Here is an 18,926-nt window from a genome sequence, read left to right on the forward strand (position 1 = left end):
CCCTCAGCCCCTCCCTTTCCGTCTCTTTATTCGGGTCCACCTCTTATTCCCAATGTCTTTCTCTGCCTTCATCAATTGCCATGCTTGGGCAGTTGTGTGCCCCCCTCCCACCCCTCTCACTCGCTCTCTTGTGCACACACTCATTCCCTTGCGCACACACTCACTCTCTTGCGCGCACACACTCACTCTCTTGCGCACACACCCACTCTCTTGCGCGCACAAACACTCTCTTGCACACACACACATTCTATTCAGGGGCCGCGGTTTTCAAAAATCGTGTATGATGGGGGGACCTAAAGCTACGCACTTTGTTTTCAAACAATAAAAACTGTCCCAATTTTGATATTTCAACAAATTATATTTCACTAATTTGTGGCAAACATTCTAAAGATCATTAGCCAAGTAGAAAATATCACAAAACTCACTAATACGAAAATCCCGTCGTGTTTTTCGAACACCTCTTGATTTCGCCGCCCGATGTAGAAGGGGTCCTAAAGCTACGCACTCGATTTATCATGCAAAAAATAGTATTTCCTGTGCCTCAATTTCTAAAATATATTCAAATTATTATAGGATAAAATAAAATTAAAGCGAATATTACTCCAAACTTCCTAACAGTTGTTGGTTTTCTCTGCATTTAGAGATTTACTGCAGCCTCTGTAGAAAAAAAATAATAGGAATTGTTCATCACTCTGCAGTCACAGTTCCACACACAGAGTGCGCATTTGCCATTGAAAACTGCATGCGCGATGAGTGGTGCGTAGCTTTGGGACCCGCGCAGCTTTAGGACCCCTTACCATACAAAAACGTAGAAATGAGGATCTGATTCAGCTTTCAAAACCGTTCCGCGGCCCTTGCCATTGTAATCTACCGTAGATCTGAAAGTAACTCATATAAACTGTGCGTTTTTATTCTCCTTACATTCTCACTCAATTGAACTCATTGAAACATGACGTTTTTCCACATACTTGAATTAAACATAAGAACCTACCTAGCAAAACACACATGCAATTAAATTCTCATGAATCAACCTACATTATCTATGAATTGAAATTACAGCATGTCTTATGACAATTATGTTAACTTAATTATTTCCAATTCAATTTGTACGTGCGATGAATTTTCCGGATGTTCAAAATCAGTTCTGACCCGTCGATTTCAATATTCTGATCGCATTTCCAGCGGTGATGAATTAAATAGCACGGAAAAGAAAAGAAATAATCAAGATTTTGCCGTTTGTAGCACATGTAATCAATCTTCCAATATCTATGATTGCCTCAAAATTGCCTCGACGAAGGCAGGCATTTATTGTTTTTATAATTCCAGATACATGAATACAAATTATATCGAGATTTTGCATCGTACTTGCGTTGTGCGTCGTATCGGGCAAATACATGGCACAATGATGGTCAGTAATGATTATTAAACATTGTATATGTATTCTAGGGTACGAAAAAAACATGAACAGGTTTTAACATGCTTAGAAAAAAAAGTACACAACCATTACATGTACAGTTTGAAATAAGCCGTAAAAGCGAACGCTTATACAAACTGTTAAGTTTTATTATTGTATTGTTCAGCTAATACCTCAGTCTAGTCTTTATTATCTAAACACCTTTCAGAAACGTTCACTAATTCCCCTCTCCATATAGTTCAGAATATGGAAGTAATTTCATCATGGCGCACAGCTTTTCAGGAAACGACTAAAAGAATATCGGGACACAGCTCATCATGAGGGAAAACATGCCTCTCACGTTCCGCCAAAAGCCCAGAAACAAAACGCTTCAACATAGAGGAATGTAGTTCAATTTAACCAGCTGACCTATTTTTATCGCAGAAATTTAATCGAATTCTTTTATATCTTGTCTCTACCATCTCCGATTTCAGACAGCGTTTGTTATCTCAGTTTGTATGACGAGACATTTTGCACTTTTTCCCCCTGTTGCTTTCTCTTCGACGACACCGCAGTGGATTTTGGGGTGAAAATGGCTTTCGGAATTCGATACACTGCCCTCAAATTTGTCTGACTTTCGTGAACTATGTGATCGAGTTCAATATTTTGAGGACCTTTGTTGGGACATAAAACTGTTGCCATTTTGCCGTAATTGTTCGATGTACGGATAATGCATATTACAGAAAAACATACTTTTATGGTAAAAAAAAGGTTTGGACATTCGTACCTTGATTCGTACTACACGCATTTTGTTTTTGCTTTTGCCTTTACATGATGAATGTCTTCGCTTATCTTAACTCTGTTGTTGTTGTTTTTAATTAAAACACTATGGATGATTATATGTTTTGATGAAACAAACTTGCATTTGCTGCATTTGAGGGGCCATTATTCTCGCTAAAATACCTGGAGTAATGTACTGAAGAATCAAATTGATATTTTCCGATACCCTTTCATAAATATCATATTTGTAGAAACGGTCTTTGGTGAAGAAACATTACAGTTAAAGCATTCATCCATCATTATTTATAAACGTTTGCATTATGTGCTTGAGAAATCATTTTAGAAGTCACCACGTGATAATGTTATTATAGCTCTTCCATTTAACCCCATCCTTCTGTTATATTTTGCAGGACCGTGATTTGCGTGTTCGGAATATTCGACGGAGCATCGGAAAACGCGTGATCAAGTTGAACCTTCTTAAATAGTAAGTAAAACACTAACTAATTGAGTAATGATTTTGATTGAACTCATGTTCTCAAACAGTGTCCGTTTGTTGAACGCTCGACCAATTTTGCAGGAAGCTGCATTTTTCTTGTAATTTATTACGAAACATTTCTCTAACATTTCAATACAAAACTAATTGTGTAACCGACGATTGAAATTGCAATTTAATTCGACAAAATTACACAATATTTTTCAAGTTTTATCAAAAGAAAAAAAAAACACTTCTCAATACAATTTGAAAATGGGTCTATTATCAAAGGTTTGCTTGGAAGTAGATTCATATATTTGACAATTATCATTCAGTGGCATGTCAAAACCCGCTTACGTGAGACCGGAGTGAAGAACAACTCTGTTATATTTCTCGACATCATCGGAAACCAGTCATTTGATAAACGGCTGAAAGCAGATCAGTTTTGGTACATCTTTCATTCCTAACCTGTTTCGCTCGCAGCATGAATCGTTTCAATATTGTCACGAGTACTCTTCTCTTTCATAAAACCGGTCATAGCTGTAATTTGTTTTCCGTCCACCGGTCTTGAACATATATAGTAATACCATGTAGAGTCCATTGCTAGATTCAGCTATGTGAGCAGTGCAGTAACTTCACACTCCCAAAATGTTATCATCCTGCCTTTGCTTTCGCACCGGGATGGCGCCTTCTGAATGTCATTATGGCTCCTGAGGCAACAGGTTGTTCGGAAATTGGTCGCGAGGCGATTCCGAGATGAGAAGAGATGCCGACTCGCTGATGAGTGGGAATCGAGAAAATGGGATCTATTGGGATATTAGGATTATAGGTAAGGAATGTGGTCAAATGCAAAATGATGAAAGGGAAAGGTTCGATATTGCATAAGGAAGAGATATGGCAGAAATGGGATTCTGTTCCTTTTTTTTGGGGGGGGGTTGGGTGATCCAACTAAGCAGTGGCTTAAATAGCAAAAAAAATGAATTTGAAGGTGGCGAAATGTATATTTAAAAAATGCGAGAAAAGCGAGCTAGCGAATTTCTTTTTTCTTTTCTTCAAGAAACCCCATTTTTGTAATTAATTTTGACAAGATATACAGAAAAACACAGGAAACATATTTCACCTTTCACTCTTTTATTTTATTTCTCATGGTCGTGAACCCCCCCACCCATTGTACAATTTATATCATTCCTATATATATAGTCATTAGGGTGTCGAGTTCATCACATCAGAGTATTTGCGGAATAGAAATATATCCCTAGAGGAATAATTCCAACTCGAATAACAGGAAGGACAACGATTTCAGCAACGATGATGATAATAATGATGGTGATAATAATGACGATGATAAATGTCAACATTAAATCCATCATTAACAACATCACAATAATGAGCAAACTGTTTTGTGGGAATTCACCGTAATGCCACCAAAGGTCGTTGTTGTCTCCGGAAGATAGCAGAACATTTCCTATTCAATCCTGTGTATCAGTCCGAAATTGATTTGATTTGATTCAATTTTCGACTAATCTGAAACTTATTACGGTAAACAAACCTCTTTGCAATAAAATGTGCAAGCACGACGATCGGACATTGCATGATTTTTGTTTTCATATGTAATGGGCATTTTAGGGGATGGCGTCGGACTGGCGCAAAAGAATACCCCCGAAAAATTCTGATCGATGCTTTGTTGCATACTTAATGTCACCAACGCTCATGTTTTGTTAGCATAGATATTGCGTTCTGTTTCTTATTTCTATATTCAAAAGACTTTCATTCAGCCTTGCCCCAACCCATCGAGCTTTGCAATCCTAACTCCTATTTTGGTTCTGAAGTGCCAACAAAAAGCTGATGATTTTGCCAGTCATGTCAGTTGCAGAACGGACTACAGCGAGAGAGGAAATGTGATAATCTCTTGTGATTTCCGAAGAAGATGGGTTCCAATTTTGCCGGTCAGATGGGACTACGTCGGAAAAAAATGATTGTAGATAATGCAAGCGTATGTATCAAGACTTTCCGGGTCAAACTTTGTAGTACATGGATAAGCATCGATCTGAAATCAATGCCTTGTTCCAGCCTCCTTTGAAAAGAAATGACAAGAAAGGCTCAGGTTTTCTTAATCGACTAACCCGGTTCCATCTAAAGAGGAAAAAACTTTCAATTTTCTCAAAAATTAGTTTAGTAAAAAGAAACTTTCATCCAATCCTTGTTCCTCTTCTTCTTTCTTCTTCTTCCTTTTCCTCCTCTTCTTCTTCGTCTTCTTCCTCTCCTTCTCTTTCTTTTCCGCCTCCTTCCCTTTCCTTTTCTTTATCTTCCTCTTATTCCTCTTATTCTACCATGTCTATTTTTTCTCCATCTCCCCCTCACTAATTTACTTTCTCCGTCTCTCTCTCTCTTATCTCTGTATCTCGGATAGATAAATGTTTGGATAACTTATTTCAAATCATGTTTTGCGGTGGATATTTTTAAAACTGTTACAGGAACGGAAAGGAAAGGAAAAAAAGAATGCACACCGTTTTATTGTTATCAATGCATTTTTGAAAAGGGGAATGGACCACTTTTACAAGCCTGTCCCTTAAAGGCTAAATCTTATTTCCTTCCTTACATTAACCATTTTCCAACCATGGATGTACCATCCTCCAACATTCAGTATGTATCCGTTATTCCAACATCTTTATTGGTCTGCCATATCAATCTAAGCTCTGAAATGCTTCCAGATAATTTCCATCAACCAAGGTTGCCCTTCCTCAAATTGGCAATGAATTAAGGCGCATATGGATATGTCGTCAAAAGTGGAACACTCGTCATTATTTGAATCACTCGAATATAGAGCACATCTCCAAGGTCAGGTTCAGTTGGGTTCTTCTCTCGAGGGTCGGGGTCCGTTGTACATTGTCAGACGAGGATTTAGGGTGATTATGATTTGGGGAAATGCTTGTTGTAAACATGCCCTCAGTTGGTGGTGCTCTCCACAATTTTTCCTCCTTCATCCGTGACATTTTTTGGTAATGCTCCCACGGAAGGCTGCGGGAGTATGCTGTATCCCCCTGTCAACCCTAAAACTTTGGTTTCGGGGGAGGGGGGGGGGTGTCTTCTACCCTAGACTTATGAAAAAAAAATCACTTTCTTTCCTGTTGTCTCGCATGGCTTGCAAGCCACTTAGACAGTATTCGTTGGAATCTAGACAAATTCATTCTCTCCCTCTCCAGAGGAAAACCTCAATATGAAGGCCATCATCGGAAAGGAGTCTTATATGAAAGGTTAGAAAATGATAATCATCGGTGGCTAGTTTTTGCTCCTATTTGCTTCTTGTGTAATGGGTTTTGAATAAGTGTGATGAACCTGTACTCCGACCAATGATTTGAAATTTTTTTGCCGGGCTTCTTTTTTTCACAGGGGGGGGGGCGAAAATGTTCAGTATCCCTTTTTGTCATTAATAAATATTTTCAGGAAGCGCTACTTTATGTAAACCTTGAACATTGTCCATTTTTCTTTGATGTTGTCCGTTTCTCTGTTCAAAAGACTCCTGTACGTCCTAACCCCTTCCCCTCTAGAACTTCCCTGTCTCTCTCCCTCTCCCTATTTATGTCAACCATTCACTCTCCTTTTCTTCCATATATGTATCTACTTCTGCCCCTCTTTATGTCTATTTTCCTCTTTCCCCCTTTTTCTCCTTTTCTTTTCCTTATTCTGTAGCTAGCTCTTCAGTGTTGGTTATATTTCAAATCAGATACTCCAAAGCAATGTTATATATCTCTCACTTTTCAGGAATACTTGTTAATCCGAAGATACCCGAGTCAAATCTTGAAATGTCAACGATTCTGTTTCCATTTCGAGGGGCAGTCTCAAAATCGAAGTATCTTGGTCCCCAATTGGTTTTCCTGTTTACCTATAAGATAAATGTGATTTAATTTTCTGTGTGATTCAATGGAAATTGAAGCTGTCATTTGATCGTGCAGAATATAGCATTCTAGCACGCGACCTTGTGCATGTTGTGTGTTGACATCGGGGTGCAAATATTTTGTTGACATTTGAAAATCGAAAGCCTTGTAAAGGAATGGAAATGATAAGATCGCCCCAATGTACATAATAAATTAAAAACTAAGAACAGGGCAATCAATTAATATCTATCTGATTAACAGCCGAGGTCCAAAAAGTAATACTATAAATCACACTTTGGGTATGAATATTTACTTGAATACAGAATGATCGGTGTGGTATTCACTTTTCTTTTTTTTTCCAAATGCTACTGTCGACTTTACGAACGTCTCTGTTCATGTCTACACGTACTTCCTATTTTATAAGGAATGTTCTACCTTTCGGATAAATAGACTTCATCATTTGAAATCGTCCTTAATTGGACCTCGCCTGCTGATCGATGGCATCTTAACATCTGCACGGCGAAGATCTCAAGCACTGCTCTTTCCAACCGCACGGTGCAGAGATGAATCGAAAGTAATCTAAAAGTAGCAGCACCATCGGATTTTTTTTTTTAGGTCGTTGAAGACCCATCCACCACGTCCACGTTTCCAGTGCGCCGGTGTTGTTTTCCCCATAATCAGGGATATAGTTTCCTGAGCGGCGCCTGGTAAACGACCGTGGTCATGATAGTTCTGTCTTCGTCTGTTTCTCTCGTTCTCTCCCCTACGAAAGCCGGTGAGTCAATGCCATGGTTACTGGAGTACCTGTGTCTTAACCAGAGGCAACTGCGTTCATTATGGGATGGGAATGTTCATGGATCGTTGAAAGTAACTGAATGAATGGATGAATAAATAACAACTAAATGACATAATTGCATGCAATTATGCATCTGGGGGCAAATTCTTCCAGGTCCTTTTAGTGCACGAAGATTGTCTCTGGATTGACCTCTCTTTGTTGATATCTATATTGTTACAGAAATGAGATTATTGCAACCTTGATTCGTGCTGAAATCTAATAAACGTATACTGTAACAAATATCAAAAGGTGTATATTCTCGACATGGCAAAGAAAGGAGTGTGATTTCAACGGATATGTTAGTACTTTGAAGTGAACTCGGTACCTATGCATCGTGCGACCTATGTTCCACACAGTTAATCGCGAGTGATCGTGACTTGATATCCTTAGTACCAGTTTGGTTGCCAATGGCGATAGATTGCGAGTTGTGTTCTACCCAATGCGATAAAAGAAAACTCAGACGTGCGACCTATCCCAACAAGTTATATCCTAAACAAAACAAGTCTCTTGTTTTCTCGATGAACAATTTTTGTTGAATGCAATCCATAAAGTTGTATAAACTCTACCTACTTTACTATATTCATAGGACGATTTATCATTAGGACTGTGTTTCTTTGTGGGAAATTAGCTTACAGGAAAAACGTTTAACCAAATACACGTCGATTTGCCATGTGTATTCCCTAGGGAGCTAATGGCGACATAAAGTACATTTACAGAACTGTTATCGATATCCATAGCGAGCAGATAATCCATAAACGCATTTACACCATGATTATTCAGTGACGTCACACTCATATTCGACCTTCCCCTTGTGGCCACCCTCGATTTCGACCCAGTTGTTTGGAATGCGTGTTAATGGCGCCCCATTCAATGGAACCCAAATATATTCCACCCACCCCCCCCCCCTCCTCTTTGTACTCGAGAGATCTCTTTCTCACGCAGTTTACCCCTCTTTAGTTGTCATTTACCAATGCAATGTTCATGATCCCGAATGGATGTGATTTTATTGCTTTCTCACTATGCAGCCCCTTTTCCGGCGTACCTCCGGTTGTGGACTCCGTCAGGCTGCACTGACAAAAACGAGGCGGGTAAACCGACACCCGCGGCTCGATATTAATCAAGCGGCCGCCTATTTTGAGGGTGAGGTATTACCGGGCGTGAAGGGTCGAGCGTGAGGTTGAATTCATGTTCACCTTCCCCTCAAACCACCGATGATGGTGGACAACAAGGAGGGAATGAATCACTGGCGGTGCTGCAGGGGTCTAAGGAGACCACTTCTCCGATTTCTCATGAATGAAAGAAGAAATAATGAAAGCCATGGAGTCAATACAACATAAAACTTAAACCAGAGAGAAGGCTTATGCTTATACAAAAATACTCTATTTGCATCTTGCACCTGTCTGCTGCCCCTCCCCCAAACACAATCCTCTTTATCAACTTACCAGTACACCGTCCCTGTAAGGGTGAAGAAATACGGGAGGACTGGGAGCGCATTCGGTCCGGACATTTTTACGATCAGGTGTAGATATTAAACTACTGACATGGAATACTGTCAAGAAACATCACGACGATAAAAGGGGGTCTATTTTTTTTAATGCGATGGTTCAAACGAGTATAAGGAGAGTTGGTAAATCAGTTGTTCGCATATCCTTCGCACGATTATCAGAGGGCCTCAGCCCCGCAGCATGACACCTCTTAGCTCTTGCTCACAAACGTGTCTATCTGTTATGTGGTATGTGATCTCTGTTTTGATACCTCCTTCGAGAGGTATCGAGATGCCTGTATCTACATGTACCTCGGTATGCTTCTCTCTCCCTCTATCTCCCCTCTCTCCCTCCCCCTTTATCTCCCCTCTCTCCCTCCCCCTCTCTCCCTCTCTCTTCACACACACACCCACGCACCCCCACCCATTTCTGCAACTCTCTTTCACCGACAACACACTTATCTTCCCTGTCTACTTTCTATTTCGTTTCCACGTTTTCTTTTTGTTATTAACATACCCTGCGTTTTGATAATTTATATTATTATTTGCTAATTTCATTTTATGGGCTTACATAAATAACTGTCTATATCTATATATCTATTAATAGAAATCTCTTTATATTCCCCTCATACTCTTTCCAATCTTACTTTCAACTTTTCTCTTAACCTTTTACTCCAATCAGCAGCAATGCGATTGGCATGGAGCAGGTTGAACCATGGGCGACACAACATTTGTTCCTGCGACAATCGATCCGGACTTAATCTCGCCTAAGTTGTTGGGTTAGGATTAGGGTTGCAATGGGGTTTTATGTTAGGTTTAGGGTGGGGTTGGGTTTAGGTCAGGGTATAGTGATGAACCCAGGGTTGAAGTTGGCCTTTTGATTTGTATGTGGAATTTAGAGCGGAGCAATTGTCGCCGGAGCAAATGTCGTGGAAATGAATCGAGACATCTTAATGTATTTTTCCCAATGTACTACTAGCCAAGTGCCACATGATGCCTTGATAATGCACCCCATCCTAATTCCAACCCTCGATCATTCAGTAATGACAACAAAAGGCTGACAGGTAGATACACATGTGCTAAATGACCCATATTCGTCGTAGGTATGGTAGGGATGATAAAGGTCGGCTGAAAGACAACGTTCTTGGAACTTGGTGTCAAATTTGCCCCCTTCTGTCAACCTCTCCGTCCTCTCTATCTCTCTCTATCTCCCAATCCATTTTAATAACATCCTTTTCAATGTACAATATCCCCATCTGTGTTACAATTTTTTCTCTGCACCCCCCCCCCCATAACCGCTACCAAACCAACCTTGTGTGTATAGGGGGATATTGATTGTAATAATGTTAATAATAATATTTATGAGGCGCTTTTGACAGAAGTTTCAAATCGTTTATTTCTGTGGGTGTAAGTTCTCCTTGAACATGTTGAACATATGTTCCTTATGTGATCACTGCATTACATTAATTAATAAAATAAAAATCTAAAACGTGCATGGACCTACGAACAAGTATTTTCATGGTACGTATGAACATGTGGAACTACAACATCACACTGGGAACACAGAGCTTGCACCTTGGGTCGTCGAGATCAGTATCAAATCAAAACTATTCCACATTGATTTTTGTCTCACCGCGCTCCACTTCACACGGGAGAGCCTAATTCATTGCGCCAAATTCCACTCTTAATTGAAATGGGGGCCGCCCCTCGGTATTGATTGGTGTATTGCACTTTGTAAATGTAAAGGCAATATACATGTATCTACAACACTCATTTGGTGATACGAAGTCCAACCTTCATGGACAAGGACTCTATGGCCCATATTCTGAAGTCGGGTTTAACTTAAACTCAGGTTAAAAGTTGTGGTTTAAGTATGTGTAGCCAATTGATACCTAAATCAATAAGAGTAGAGATATAATATTCCAGCTCATTTGGCTCTCAAAACAATCATAATTCTATAGGAAGTATAAATAGATGATTGTCTTCACCATCAGGTAATCAGGAAAGAGCACAGTATATAAAAGAAACATACAACTAAATAAAAATTTGGACACTTTTGGCTTCCCATAATTTTAGCACAGAGATAGACCATGGTCTAAGTAAAACCTGACTTCAGAATACGGACCTACAACTATAGCTATATGCAATGAGGATCAAGTGTATTTTTGGTTGAGTTGTGCGATTGAGCAGTATTTGCTAACACTTTTTTTAAATGAATATCTTTTGTCATGGCAAGTGTCAGATAATGTCAGGATTTTGAACCACCTGATCAAGAATTGTGCTCGTTTCTTTTACACTATTCAAATTTGTTGTGATTTTGAAGAATTCTGCTGTCAAAATTTTGGGTTTAGTCAGTGACACATTCAATAAGTGTTTCGATGATGCTTATTTGATTGTAACCAATGCTTAATGAATGTAAGGAAACTCATGTAGACACACATCATATTCATTTTTTATGGGGGAGGGGTCTTGCGTTCAATTGAAAAGCAGTCTAACATTTAGATAAATGTTGTTTCATACAAAGATTTGCTACGTATAACCTGAATTTTGTATCTCAATCCGCATTCCTTATTGCAGTGGATATTACAACTCCTTTCTTTATTACCCTTTTGCTATGAAAATAATGAATAAAATGTTCCAAATTTACGATTTAACTCGTTCAACGCACCAAACTCGGGAGCTCGGGATATTAGTTCAACGATCACATTACGTAATCTCACGACAAATCAGATCATTTTCACCCAATACCGGCAACCGTCTGTCGCCAGTAGACAATTACGTTGCTCAATAACACGTTGCGATCTTTATTAGATGGCTTCTACTTCCGTGAGATTAAAATGCTTTCAAACTCTCAAAAATGTATTGCAGGGTCCAAGTATATATGAAGTGTAAACAGCTTTAGCTTCCTTGAACACTAGCAGAAGCTCATCATTGCTCTCTTATCTTTTAATTGCATGTGTAGGAATTCATTGGCCTCTTGACCATGTCGACTTCAATTAGGAAGCAAATATCACCTGAGTCTCGATCGGATGATCGCAGGGGATGGGGGCAGGGTATTATCTCATGCGTTATTTACCCCCCCCCCCCTCCCCCACCCCTCCCATGATGACGTTGCTATGGTTTTTGGCAGTACACTGATCTACATTAATTTCGCCATTATAATTTCGATAAGGCGTCGTTAACTTCACAAATGTCTACCTTGAAAAAAATTACTCCTTGGACATTTTTGTATCTGTGCTTACATCGCGGAAATATATCGTGGAACGCCAGTTCGTACGACGATGCCTGTTGCGTTGATTTTTTTTAAAGCAAAGTAGAAGATTATAATTATAAACAAATACACATGATGCGATTCTCATTGGCTGATCATGATGACAATTCTTGTGTTTGATGACAAATGTATGTAGAACTTAGCTGTGAGGGTTCTTATGGAGGGACGCGATTGGTTTAAGTTGGGTAGTTAAGAATTAGGAATTTAGATTAATCGCTATTTTGAGTAAGGTCAGAATCTATCGCAATACTCCTTTTTCAGACGCGGCACTATGTGTAATAGAGAAGTAAACTCTTTTTTTTGTTCAGAATCGGCACTATTGTGTCACAGAGAAGTAAATTCCATATTTCCCTCGCAAGGTACTTGAACAAAGTTTCCTCGATTGGGGAGAACACCGAAAAGGGGAGAGAAGGGGAATAACAGACGTGCCGTCAGCGAAAGATTTTTCATCGGAACTGACATCGATGCCCCTCAGTAATCAATAACACCGGAAATATGTCTCCGAGTTCATGAAGTTGAGTAATATGAATTGTACCCATCATTCCTCATGCTCTATATGTTGACATGTCCAAGCTGATGCTCAAGTTCGAGTATTTCACGTTAAGGTTGCGTCGCATCACACATTTCTTATGACAGAGCACTTGCACTCAAGAGGCTTAACGTAGGCTTTGGTGAAGAGTGACAATAGTTGGGTAAATTCTAAGTACGGTATATGCAGGGTGCATGTTATGTGTCTAACGTTTTACCAATAAATTGTACCTCATATTGGGCCATTTTGCTCAGTATCTAGGCAGTTTCCGTTCATACTTGTTCATCTGTTACTCTTGCATTTCGAGAGTGTACTGCACGACGACTTTAAAATATAGCTTACCGCATTCAATTTATTCGTCGGTTATAAATCTTTCTTGCTTCGTTATGAAGTATTCATTTTCTTTTTCAAAGAAATTCCCCAATAAGGTGGCCTTCCAATATTCGTCGGATATTTCGGCTTCCCATTATTACCCACTTGTGCTCCTGTTAATTCCCTCCTGCCATCGCTTAACAAGAGGATCCTTGCGCAATATACTGACTCTATTTGTTTAAGGCTAATGAAGATTTCATTAAGCTGGGCCATCACTGTTTTATGTCTCCGAGAGCTGGAGGCCAGAAGGGGACGTTCAGGGGAATCAAAGATGAAAGCGATTCGGGGAAATTAGATTGGTCAGTTGGTCAGGGTCCTTTAAAAGGTGTCATCTTCTTGTTTCCCCGCCAAGAACTACTGACAGTACTCACTTTCCTGTATCAAATTACCCAGCATTTGGTTTTCAGGTATCATGCTAAAATTTAAATGGGTATTGCTGTCTTTGGTGGTGGTATTTTCAGAATCGTTTACCGCGTTCACTTCCTAACCTCTGCGCTGATCGCTTATATGTCTTGGTTATTCATCTTCACTGAGGATTTGCTGAATCAAAATGATTAGCACAAGCAATTATTTTATCAAGGACATAGCAGCCTACGATTAAAAGGTAATATGCTCGTTTTGTCTTCCCTTTAAATAAAAATTTACTTACATTTCAAAACTCCTTGACTTTTGAATGTATTTCTGAGTTTCACCTGAGTTTAGGATTACTTCAGTTTTATAAGTTTTAATTGTATCATATTTTCGTTCCTGTAAGTATTTGTTAACAATTTTTCCCAGTTGAGGATGCAAAATCGACGTACATGTATACTCAAGACATCTTTGACATTGTTCAAAATGGAAAATGGCTTAATGTGGCCTGTCCCCAGGTCTCCGTCAAGGTTGAAATCGAAGCAGACACATTTGAAGGATTCACTTCTCAAGGTCTTGTTTTTATCTGTTATTATCCCGTTGAACATAATTGGACCTAATATGGATGAATGAGGTACGTCAAGTCTCACTCAGGCAGAGAAATCAAGCGCACTGATAAATCATGCGTAGTCGACCAAATCCTTTGAAGTTGTAAACATTTAGCGAGATTGTTTTTCTGCATCTATATCTGTCCATGCCTCTCGATTTTCTTTTATAACTAACATGGCTAAGAAAGGTTTACGAATAACCTTTGCATACAAATGGTATTTTCAAAGACCATCGGCCGCTTCTTTGTGATTTACGAGAGATAACGCTTCCTGATGGATTTATTGTATTGTACCTCAATTCTTCTTGATTGAATAGTCTCCATAATAATGATAAAATATCTCCCATTTTGGTAATAAGCCAGGTTACAAATTGGTTAAACGTAATCAGGATGGTAGATCGTGGGTATTTAAATTTAAATCGGTTTATCATTCATAGCCAATAAGTCCATTGACGAATTATTCCTCAATAACCCTAATAAATTTGCAAATGATATTGGAACGTTTTTGTTTTAAAGAAATGGGTTTTATCCAACGGTTTCGTCGAGTAAATGGGATATGCATTATCATCTGCACTGATTTCATTCCGTATGCATTGAAATTCTCAAAAATACCACCCAGAGAGAGAGAGAGAGAGACATGGTCAACAATATGCTTACTTGATAAATAGACTGCATCAATAAGATGATATAAACAAATTACCGAATGGAATATGTTTGCAGCCTTATACTACTGAGAATGGCGCCCGTGTTGTGACAGTATGATTCTTAACCCATCTTTTTTGTATCGATCTAAAAGTACCAAGTAGTCTATAGGTATGTGATGGAAGAGGCATCGGGTGGGTTAACAAGTGCCCTACAGCTGCCGACTTGTTTGGTGTGTAAAGTAATGTAATTTGACAGGGTATGTTGTGGACCAGGCGGGGACCGTGGGGACGAACATGCTTGGAGTAATGGAAAGTGCGTGTATGCATACGCCATGTCACACTGGTTCATGAACAACATGCAAATCCTTGAAATATTTAGCGTCCGTGCTGCAGCTGACTCGCTTACATCTTCTGATATCCGAGAACGTCTTTGTAATCGTAGATCCATCTATATGTGTGTACAAGTATGCTATATTGCAAGCAAAGTGCAGTGAGAGAGATCTATCCTACAAAATTGCTAAGTTATATACAGTTTCCGTTTGGTGCCTCCTGTACGTTCCTAATTTCTGATTCAAATTGGGTAAAATTTTACTAGAGAATTCCGTTTTATGCACAGAAAATGGTTCCATCTAAAAAGTTGGCCTTTAATGTAGTATAACATAAATGCGTGCCTGTTGAAAATTAGTTCGACAGAAAATTGTGATTGTTCAGATATTTTTCACAGCCAGGACCATTTTTAGTTGTTTTAGTTGCACGTTGGCTGTGCTGGTATATTCCCTTTCAATGCCCCCTCGTACGTATAAACTAGCACAAAGAGAGAGAGAGAGACGCGCACACATACCCCATCACACACCCACACGCGCAGTATCACTCATCCGCCCCCCCCCCCCCCCACCAGAACGCTTACATGTAACATCACACACCCTTACATATCCAGGCACCCAAATACAGACAGACCCACCTTCACTAAGGCCACAGTCATAGACATGAATAGAATGAGCCACCGCCCTGTCTTTGGTAGTAATCAGCTGAAGATGTGAACATATTCACTCACACACGCACACCAACATACACACACACATACACTCTCCATCAGCAATCCGCGCACCCCTACCCTCACCCTCTTACGCACACACATCCACCCCTTCACTCGACGTGGTATAAAAATGTAGTCATAGGCATGAATACAATGAGTGGACTTGATAGCCACTGTTGGGTATTAATCAGCTGAAGATGTGAACATACACTCACATCCACACACCCACAAACCAGCTCATCCGCGAACCCTATCAACGCGCCCAACGCACACACCAACAACATATATACACCTCCACACTCGCAGACAACTACATAAATAAAAGCCGCCCCCACTCTTGGATAGTAATCAAATGAAGATGTGAACATGGCAAGATGGAGGCATTCCCCTTAGAATCCGAAAAAAAAGATTAAAAAAAGGAGATTAACACAGCCCCTCCCTGATTTGGAGCCGTATCAGTGAACTAACTCGGTTTCACGCTGTGCCGATCAGGTCGGGCAGAGACTTGTATCTTCGCCAGCATGTTCAGACAAAATCAAAACTAAACTTAAGGAATGGTCGTTTAGCTGAAACACGCTCACGTTTTGATATTATCAAGCGAACAATTCAGAAATGTAGGAATGCATGTTAATTTGAAAATAATGCATATTTCTATGCTGTGTAGATACTTTATAAGCGTTTCTTATTGCATATACGATCAATATTGGGAGTCTAAACGATACTGTGGCCTCGACGGGCCCTGTGCCTGGCGTCTATTTATTCACATTCAGAAGACATGAATGCAGAACGCTGTGATTAATTCAAGGTCATTTTGGTAAAGGTCTTAAACTTTGAATGTACGAATGAACCCATGGCCTCCATGAGAACATTCTTAAGTATTCAATGGCTTACATCCTTGGCTGCTGGCTTTCTGTCATCATCATGATCATTGTATGACATTAAGCACATGAACTTTGATGATCAGTCCATGGTTAGCACAAATGTTATTGCACAGTAAAAGGATCTGTCACTGAATAATTCTTTAAGTGCATTGTTGGTGCATTCTCCAGTTTGTCTCGCAAAGTTCTACGAGACCACATCCAAGGTATCACTACATGATCCCCATACAGAAAATGATTCAACATGCACTCTGTCCTTTATAGTGCTTTTAGTCGTTCTCTTTCCTTAGCTTATACGTAATAATACCATCATTCCATCACCTAAGTATGCATTCTTCACTCGCTTGCTAGCCAGTGGTCAAATTTCCCCTAATTTGCTTCCTCAGTATTCATGTAATTTCCATGGATGTTAAAATTCCATGGGACAGTTTAGACTCTATTCGTTACTTCCCTGGCAGGGATAACGAAGAACAAATTACTGGCTGGCATCAGAAACAGCTCTCCAGAGATAAGACAAACAATATGCCTAGGCCCCTCAAGAGAATAGATTCCCAAGTCCCCTCGATATGATTAAGATGGTAATTTTTGTCTGCGGACTAGCATTATGATACCTCGTAGAATTGAAACTTGTTTTTCAGCGCGAACGCTCGCTCCGAGCGTCGGACTCAATTTACAAATCAATGAAGTGAAGTGTAGCAACGACGGAGAGCGTGAAAAGTAACATTTTATCCAAACAATTAAATTAACTCAAACATGGTCATTGATAAAACGAGGTAAGCTTGGAAATATGAAGTGAAGGATTCGTTTCTTTGGGGACCTTGGGTATTTTTCTTCATCATCCAATAGTTTGGAGGTAAGCAAAAGTCTACATAAGCCACGAAAGCCATTGCCCTTTTGGTCTGAATCAAAAGTGCAATTTTTTAAAACTTACCTGCAGTCCACCTAATGTATGATATTTTAATTTTATCTGGAAAGCCATGTTCCGATTTTCATTTTGAAATATTCTTAAACAGAAAGTTGTTTTTCCTCCAGTCGTTTGTTAACATTCTATCAGAAATCCCAGTTGAGATATTAAACGTGGTGAAGTAAAACACTCGTGTTTTCATGCGAATATCGTGGTTCGATTCTTGCCACGACACGTATGCATTTGGACGAGAATTTCGTTTTCTACACTCTTCTTACTTTCTTATAACAAGCTATACAGTAATTATATAAAACAAGGCAGGACAAAAGTAGACATGAAGACTTGGCCTATTGCTTGTAAAAGTTTTTTTGGGAAAGAGATGAGTTTGATATAGTAGTTGAGTAATTTTTACCAAATGTCATGTCTTAAGAAGTCTGTATATTTCCCACCTGTTTTTTAAATATCTTATGTAATTCTACACCAATGTGTTACAAGGGAGAGTGTGGAGGGATATGACTGAGACTTGTTTTCATCCCATCACTCAGTGGAAGATATTTATCTTTCCCCAGGCTTGTTATCGAAGGAGCTTTTGAATATTAAGTCGTCTTTGTACTCGAAAACTTGAACTCAAAAGTGTCTCAGCAAAGTGGAATTTTTTTCGAAAGTTTCCGATGTATGCATTTGTATTGATTGACATGATTGATGTTTGTCATTGATACTTTTCTGCATTACACTAAGGAATGCTTAATTTTCCTGTGATGGGAACTTTCAAAGTAAGATTAGATTACTTTAAATTCGGAAACTGTCATATTCTTACATCAACACCATCGCCACAGGCTTCTGAGGTAGTGACTTTTGCAGCAATAATGCATCCGCGAATAATGAAAAATGGGATTATTGTGAGGATATGTGATTAGTCCATTCTTTACTTTTTGCAATGTGTTTGGGAAAGTATGTTCTCCGTAGATAGGTTGAACGGGGACGTCATCATCAGAGCACTTTGTACTGTTTGGGCCATGATAACCACAAACCTCAAACCAATTGCCACCAAGCCCCTCACCCAGGTCCATCCAGTTCCATCCGAGCTCTGGAAATATTAGTGATGCCTTCCCGGGTCTCCGGAGAATGGACACAAGAAAGATGTACACTCATCAGAGTTCGATCCTGAAAGAGCCCGTCTCCTCTGCCACCAAGCTGTCATGTCCCAGACAGCATCTTAGCGGAGGATAGCCCCTTGAAAAGTTACCAGGGTCTGTGCATTTAGAGCAATCTTTCCTGCAAAGAGACCTGGAGCTGCGCACGGAGAGACATGATTGAGGACATTGCATCCATTATGATCATCTCTTAAAGCAGTGTGAAGCCTTCATCTCCACCCGAGGTTGGATTTATTAAGATCTGCGACGCGGCAAAAATCAATGCCCAGGCCAACTCGTGGCTTTCATTTTCCTCTTTGTTTTCAATCGGCTCAATCGCAATCTACAGGTTGCTTATATCTTCGC

At 39.6% G+C, this 18,926-nt stretch overlaps 1 protein-coding gene across 6 annotated transcripts in view; it reads left to right on the forward strand.

The window, feature by feature from the left end:
- Nucleotides 1-18,926, forward strand: part of LOC121425084 (D(1) dopamine receptor-like) — an 89,631-nt gene that overhangs the window by 60,842 nt on the left and 9,863 nt on the right. For 3 of the 6 annotated variants that reach the window (XM_041621048.1, XM_041621051.1, XM_041621052.1), the window contains exon 2: nucleotides 2,584-2,657. The gene's annotated coding sequence lies outside the window, so the exon portion shown is untranslated. Of the gene's footprint in view, nucleotides 1-2,583; nucleotides 3,573-8,380; nucleotides 8,941-16,508; nucleotides 16,521-18,926 lie in introns of those variants that run through there. The other 3 variants (XR_005971474.1, XR_005971473.1, XM_041621053.1) reach the window with 3 other exon arrangements.

The sequence above is a fragment of the Lytechinus variegatus genome, chromosome 12, assembly GCF_018143015.1.
Source record: "Lytechinus variegatus isolate NC3 chromosome 12, Lvar_3.0, whole genome shotgun sequence".
Classification (NCBI taxonomy): domain Eukaryota; kingdom Metazoa; phylum Echinodermata; class Echinoidea; order Temnopleuroida; family Toxopneustidae; genus Lytechinus; species Lytechinus variegatus.